We start from the raw sequence: 7,754 nt of genomic DNA, 5'->3' as shown, positions 1-7,754 counted from the left end.
GGGACCCATGTCTGAAATCTCCAAGCTTGCTCGGAGAGGGAATGGGCCTCCTCCCTACATCAACCAAGTTTACCAATAACTTGGAAGACACACCCACAAACTGCCCCTGGTTGCCATGTAATCTCATCAATAGCCATGATCCAGAGACTCAGAAATAAAGCTCCCGGGAGAGAGCAACATAGGCCTCACCCATGAGCGAATCTGCCGTATAACTGTATTCTAGATTTTAGAGTTCCTGGAGTGACATCTCATACTTTACACCACTGATGTACCAAGAGTAGCACACAACATTGGATTGGGTTTAACGAACATGTTTGTAATCTCTTATACAAGGGCGTAATGGTTCTGGGATGAAATACAACAATCTTCACATACACACACACACACACACACACACACACACAAAGAAAGAAGAAAGAAAAGAAATGTTGCTGCAGAGAGAATAGCAGAGTCAGCGTCTAAGACTCACAGCATGAAAGACTTTACCAAGGTCTCACTATAAAAGGGGATCCCACAAGGACTCTGTGCAAGGGGTGGCAGGGGGGAAGGAAAAGGAAGCAGAAGCCATGGCGGAGAGTTTCTCACTGGAAAACATAAGACATGGAGGTAGGCAGTCCAAAACATTGCTGGAGAGAGACCAACAGCTTCTCTATCTTCCTATTGAACTTTTATACCATGAGATCTTGTCATGAGCTGCTGGAAATGTTCTGGCCATCGAATGAGGCAAGGAAGTTGAAGCCCTTGCTACTAGGAGTTAAATGGCAAGGTGGGGTGTGGGTAAAAGACCAGCTCTGCAGAATTGACTCACGCTGTCTTGATGTTCTGGAGATTGTCCCCTCGCTTCTACCATTTCCTTGGAAGGAGCTAATAATCACTTTGTCCCCGAACAAACCAGGCCCCAAATCTCCCTGGGATCTCCCCATGGGTTTTCATGCTGTGTCCCCCACCCCCCACGCATGCTGGCTCACAAGACCTATTTTCTTGTAGGGGCGTCCTCCCAAGTGGTCGTGGGGCACTCACAGCTCACTTCCAGCCATTCTCAACCAACCAGCCAGGCAGTTTAGTGACAGGATTCAGGACCTCGCGGGTTGCAACCTTGGTGCTCAGGGGACCACGTGGGCGCAGGATCCAAACCAGGTCGGGCACAGGTGGAGCTCACACCCTCAGCCCTGGGTTCTCTCCCCAAGACTGCTTTGCTCAGACTTCACAAGTCTCTAGTCTGCTTCTGCTCCTTCTCTAATCCTGGCCCCGGGCTCTCTCCCTGCCTCCAATCACTCTCTCTCCCACTGTTCAGCAGTTCTGCCCTCTCTGCAGGAAACCCTGTTTCAGGTTTTATGTCTCCTGAAGGCTGACAGGTTTTCAGTGCCAATCCCAGAGTTCTTCAGACTCTCATCTCCTCACAGCCGGACACCGGCTCTGGGGCTTGCACTGGAACTAACAACAGAGGGCTGGAGCCCTGGGGTGGACAGCCCAAGCCCCCTATTGCTCCCCCATAGCATCACACCAAGTGCAGATCTACAACAGTGCAGGTTTCTCTCTGTTCAGTAAGGGGGTGACGGTCAGCACTTGGCTTTGCCCCTTTAATCCTAGGTGGCTTCTGTATAAAGACAATGCCACTTTGCAGCTTTCAAAGGGATGCTCACAATAGACTGTCTGGTGCCAAGATTAAAGGTGGGATCAGGGGCTGGAGAGAGAACCCAGCGGGGAGGGCATTTGCCTTGCACGCGGCTGACCCAGTTCGATTCCCAGCATCCTATATGGTCCCCCGAGCACTGTCAGGAGTAATTCCTGAGTGCAGAGCCAGGAATAACAATAACCCCTGAGAATCGCCGGGTGTGACCCAAAAAGCAAAACAAACAAAAAAGATGGGAGCAGATGGGGCCTGAGTGATAGTACAGTGGGGAGGGTGTTTGCCTTGCATGCAGTGAACCTGGGTTCAATCCCCAGCATCCCATATGGTCCCCTGAGGCCAGTGCAAGTGATTCCTGAGCACAGTGCCAGAAGTAAGCCTTGAGTGCTGCCACGTGTGGGCCCTAAGTGAAACCGAAACAAAACACAGGAGAAGGAAGAGTAGAGCCTATGGGTTTTGTTTCGGGAAGGCCTCCAGCCACCAGTCAGCACACAGCAAATTTGGCCTGGCGAAGGGGGCATCCAAGGATCCTGCCACTCCCTCAAATTCCAGGACAGGGGTTCAATCCATTGGAATCCTTACAAAAGCGATAAATTGAACAAGGGTCCCCTGAGAAGGGCCCCCTGGGGTCCCAGGGTGACTGGTGGAGAGGCGAGGCTCTGTGAGACACCTTGGTGAGAAACCACTGTCCAGATGTGCTGCCAGCAGACTGGGGGGTTGCAAGGAGGCCTGGGCGAGTGTGAACCTTGACCTGAGAACCAGCATCTGGCTGAACCCAGGCGCACCACAGGGACAGGGTCTCTGGCTCCAGGAACGCCCTGGGCTGGGCTGCAGCAGAAATGCACCCATAGAGGCACAGCGCTGTGGGGCACAGCCCAGGAACCCCTGGCGCTGGAGTCTGAGAAGAGCCCACGGCTTTGCAAGGGCTGAGCGGATCAATAGAGCGAATAGAGCGTAATCTGGGAGAGGCCGGGAGGGAAAGCTACCTTGCTGTGTGGCTGGGAGGACAGAGGGTGGGACCCCACCCCCTTCCTTGGGGTGCTTGAAAGCAAGACAGAGTGTCCTCTGCCCAGATGAACTCAATCATCCTAGCCACCTCTCCCCCACCCCATCGCCATGAGCGCCCTCTCTAACGCTGCCTCCCCTCCCCTTCCCACCTCCTCTCTATCACTGTAGCTCTCTCATCTTCCCGTTACCTCACCCCTCTTGACCCTGCTTGGACCTCTCACTTCCTGCCTCTGCCTCTTCCCCTGTCTCCGTGTCTCTTCCCTTCCCCTGTCTCCTCTCTATCTTCTCTCCTCTCTCCCTCTCACTCAGTATCCCTCCTCCCGCTCTGCCTCCTCCTCTCTCCCATCACCCCCCTCCCTCTCCGGCTGATTACACCCTGAAGCAGCTGTGTTTTATTTTGCCCTCTCCAATTTTCTCATTATCACCCTTTAGCTGCATCTCCCCCGCCCTCAGTGAAATGCTCTGTGCCCCAACTCAGAAGAGAAAGGGGACAGCAGCGGCCCCTGTATCCTTGGTGGCATCTTTCTGCAAAAAGTGTTTCAGATGCTTCCTGATACCACTTTGAAGTGTGTTTGTGTGTGTGTGTGTGATTGTGTATATGGGAGTGTGTGAATATGTGTGAGTGAGATCATGTGATTATGTGAGTGTGTGACAGTGAGAATGTGTGAGTGTATGTGAGATATGTGTGAGTTTGATGAGTGAGAGTGTATGTGTGAGTGAGCTTGTGTATGTGTGAGTGTACCTGTATGAGTGAGTGTGTGTGTAATGACTGTGAATTGCATGTATGAGTGAGAGTGTGTGTGAGTATGTATGAGTGAGGATGTGTTTTGTATATTAGTGAGAGGGTGTGGGTATATGAGTGACAATGTGTGTATGTATGAGTGAGAGTGCATGTGAGTGTTATGAGTGAGACTGTGTGAGTCCATGTGAGTGAAGGTGTGTAGATAAGTTTGAATGAGAATTTGTGTGTATGTAAGTAAGTGTATGTGAGTAAGGCTATGTGTGTGTATGAGTGAGGCTGTGTGTGTATGAGTGAGGGCACTGTATGTGTGTATACGGTGAGTGTGAGTGAGTGAGGCTGTATGTGTGTGAGTGAAGCTGTGTGTATATGAGTGAGGATGTGTATAAGTGTGTATGAGTGAGGGTGTGTGGAGGTGTGTTTGAGTGAGAGTTCATGTGTGTGAGTGTGTGAGTGAGGGTGTGTGTGAGTGTGTATGAATGAAGGTTTGTAGAGGTGTGTTTGAATGAGAGCTCATGTATGTGAGGGTGTATGAGTGAGGGTGAGTGAGGGTATGTGTGTGTGTACGACTGTATGAGTGAAGGTGTGTGTATGAGTGAAAATGTGTGTGTATGGTTGAGGATGTGTGTGTATGAATGAGGGTGTGTGTGTATGACTGTATGAGTGAAGGTGTGTGTATGGGTGAGGGTGCGTGTATGGGCGAGGGTGTGTGTGTATGAGTGAGGGTGTGTGTGTGTATGAGACTGTGTATGAGTGAGGGTGTGTGTGTGAGACTGTGTATGATTGAGGGTGTGTGTATGAGCGAGGGTGTGTGTGTATGAGTGAGGTTGTGTGTATGACTTTCTATGAGTGAGTGTGTGTGTGTGATACTGTGTATGAGTGAGGGTGTGTTTGTATGAGTGAGATTGAGTTAGGAGGGGTGTATGTATGACTGTGTATGAGTGAAGGTGTGTATGGGTGTGTGTATGAGTGAGGGTGTGTGTATGAGGGTGAGTTAGGAGGGGTGTGTGTATGACTGTATGAGTGAAGGTGTGTGTATGGGTGTGTGTATGATTGAGGATGAGTGTAGTCTGATTTAGTGTCACTGGCTTTCTCCTGGGAAGCCTCCTTCCCCTTGTCCTTCCCCTCCCAGTCCTACTCTACACACACAGTTCCTTTCCTAGGACATCTCTGCTCTTTGCCACCCCACACGCCGCCAGTGCCCCAGTTTGCCACCAGCACAGAGCGTCAAGCAGGAAAGTTCCGCGGCCCACGAGGCTCCGTTCCTGTTCGGCCCCATAGCTCTGCTCACGCTTGTGCATCGCCCGGCAGCTCTTGAGCCGCCTTTGTTGAATGCAAGAGGTGACCCAGGCTGTCATCCCGTGTGTGAACTTCAGCTCTAGCCCCTGGAAAGGGCTGCAGGACAGGGCCCGGGACGTGGATATGCACAGAACAGAATTTGGAGGTTCCTAAGATCTCTGGGTGGATACCAAAGGCAAAACAGATCATAAAAATAAACACATAAGGCCATCTTTGAAGCGTTCAGCATAAGAGAAGGAACACATGGAGGGTGCGGGATCCCGGAGGAAAAAAAAAAAGAAAAAACAGGTTCCAAAAAGAGCCGAGAGCACCGGCAAGTTCCAGATGGAGTAGGTGCCGCATCCCGCCTCCCCCAGATGGAACCCCGGTGACCAGAAGCCTCTACAAACACAGCTCGAGTAGGCGGGAACGAGGACTTTTTCTCAAAACTGCGCGGCCGCTTACGCGGCCGCGCGACATCTCTCTATATACAAAGTGATCAATGAGAAGTAAACGACCCAATCTTTCTCCCTGAAAATCAGAGTTAAGTTTGGAGCATGGCCACAGCCCCAGAAACACAAGGACTTAATGCAGAACCCAGCAGCTTAGAGCAGAAAAGTGAACGGACGATGAATTAACCCAGGCCATCATTTCTGCCCAGAGGGGAAAGGGTGTTGCCCCATTCGCCCTCTCTTCTCTGGAAAGAAGGATGGCGGCCGCATGGGAGCCTTGTGGACAGCAGGTATGAGCCGGGGGTGTGGGGGGCGACTAAAACCTCATGAGAAGGGGGGCGTTCCGGTCCGTCCTTCACGCCCTACCGAGGTCAACAGTTGCCCCCCACGAGCGGCTCCCCAGCACGGCCACAGTCCCAGAAGCACAAGGACTTAATGCAGAACCCAGCAGCTTGGAGCAGAAAAGTGAAAGGACTATGCGTTAATCCAGGTCATCAAGTCTACCGGAGGGGAAAGGGTGTTGCCCCATTCGCCCTCTTTTCTCTGGAAAGAAGGATGGCGGCCGCATGGGAGCCTTGTGGACAGCAGGTATGAGCCAGGAGTGTGGGGGCGACTAAAACCTCATGGGAAGGGGGGCGTTCCGGTCCGTCCTTCACGCCCTACCGAGGTCACCAGTTGCCCCCCACGAGCGGCTCTCCAGCACAGCCACGGCCCCAGAAGCACAAGGACTTAATGCAGAACCCAGCAGCTTGGAGCAGAAAAGTGAACGGACTATGCGTTGATCCAGGCCATCAAGTCTGCCGGAGGGGAAAGGGTGTTGCCCCATTCGCCCTCTCCTCTCTGGAAAGAAAGATGGCGGCCACATGGGAGCCTTGTGGACAGCAGGTATGAGCCGGGAGTGTGGGGGCGACTAAAACCTCATGGGAAGGGGGGCGTTTCGGTCCGCCCTTCACGCCCTACCGAGGCCACCAGTTGCCCCCACGAGCGGCTCTCCAGCACGGCCACAGCCCCAGAAGCACAATGACCTAATGCAGAACCCAGCAGCTTGGAGCAGAAAAGTGAAAGGACTATGTGTTAATCCAGGCAATCATTTCTGCCCAGAGGGGAAAGGGTGTTGCTCCCTTCCGCCCTCCTCCCTCTGGAAAGAAAGATGGCGGCCGCATGGGAGCCTTGTGGACAGCAGGTATGAGCCGGGGGAGTGGGGGCGACTAAAACCTCATGGGTCGGGGGGCGTTCTGGTCCGTCCTTCACGCCCTACCGAGGCCACCAGTTGCCCCCCGCGAGCAGCTCTCCAGCACGGCCACGACTCCAGAACACAGAAACCAATTTCTTAACTATCTGACTTTCAGTAGAAATACTTCCAGGGTCAATAGGTAAAATAGCAGAAATCCAAAACCAACATTTAATTCTTGAACCCAGTTGTAGAAAGCAAATCACTTCACAATGCTTTTTCAGCATGTCTGATTTGGGGGGGGGGTAAACTCTAAATAATAGTGGTGAATCTTTTATTGAAACAATGAATCTAATCAAAGCAGATAGAGTGTTAACTAGAATTCATCTGCCTCACAGGGACGGGGAGGGGAAGGGGGTGGGGTTTTATTGGGGTTCTTCATGGTAAAAAATAAGTATTGGTAAAGGGAAATGTGTTTGATATTTGCATGACTGAGACATAAACCTGAAAGCTTTGTAACCTTTCCCACAGTGATTCAATAAATAAAAAAAAAATAAAAATAAAAATAAAATAAATAAACACATATATGTCACCTTGCAAGCACCCTGTCCTGCCTCTGGGCTGGTCACCCCACTGAGCATTTCTTCCTCTGTCCCGACTTGTGAGCACGTGTTGGCTGCTCTACTCCCTAAGCTCCAGTGACGGGACCCAAGCCAGAAGCCCTGGGAAGTCCAGGGTTGGATTGAGGCAGGAGTCGGGGCTGGCAGTGAATCTCAGCTGGGCTCACTTGTCTACCATCCTGTCCGTCATCTGTAAGATGAAAGGCCAGTTCCTCCCCAATCTGTCCCCCAAACTATAAAGAGAGGCTCTGAAGAAACAGGGGACCCTTTCAAAATCCAGCTCCCCAGGGGGGCGAAGGGGCCGGAGAGGGGCAGGAAAGTGCTGGATCGACCATTGAGCCTGTGCAAGTGCTTCGACAACAGAAGGAATACTGAGAAGTGATGAATGTGCCCAGCGCCCCTGTTCAGGGCTGATGGATGATGCTGACCAGCACACAGGAGGGAGGCGGGGCGGGGGAGGCGCCTCCCGATCGTTCATCTCCCATTGGCTGTCTGGGTTGCCTCCCCAGCAGCCAGGCAACTTCTGGTTCAAAGAGTAACCTTCCGCAGGCTGGGTACCGATGGCATCACAGCAAACTAAGTCCCCCAGAGCCCGACATTTCCCTGGCCTGGGGGTTTAGTTTATGCTGCTTGGTAGTCCTAAATCTGGATTCTTTCTCAAAAAGAGGTGTTCAGCCAGTTGCCAGTTGTGGATTAAGACACGTGACACACCAGAGATTGCTGACTACTTTGAGGCAAGCCAGCCTAGCCTAGCCCCCTTGGCAGAGATGGGAGAAAGAAATACTCTTTAATAAGTGACCTGAAGTCTCCCACCTCTGCACTTCCAGCTCTGGGAATCTACACGTTCACAAATTGT

Source organism: Sorex fumeus, unplaced genomic scaffold (assembly GCF_029834395.1).
Source record: "Sorex fumeus unplaced genomic scaffold, SorFum_2.1 ptg000128l, whole genome shotgun sequence".
Lineage (NCBI taxonomy): Eukaryota > Metazoa > Chordata > Mammalia > Eulipotyphla > Soricidae > Sorex > Sorex fumeus.
The sequence above is the reverse complement of the archived record's forward strand: the minus strand, read 5'-3'. Positions refer to the sequence as shown.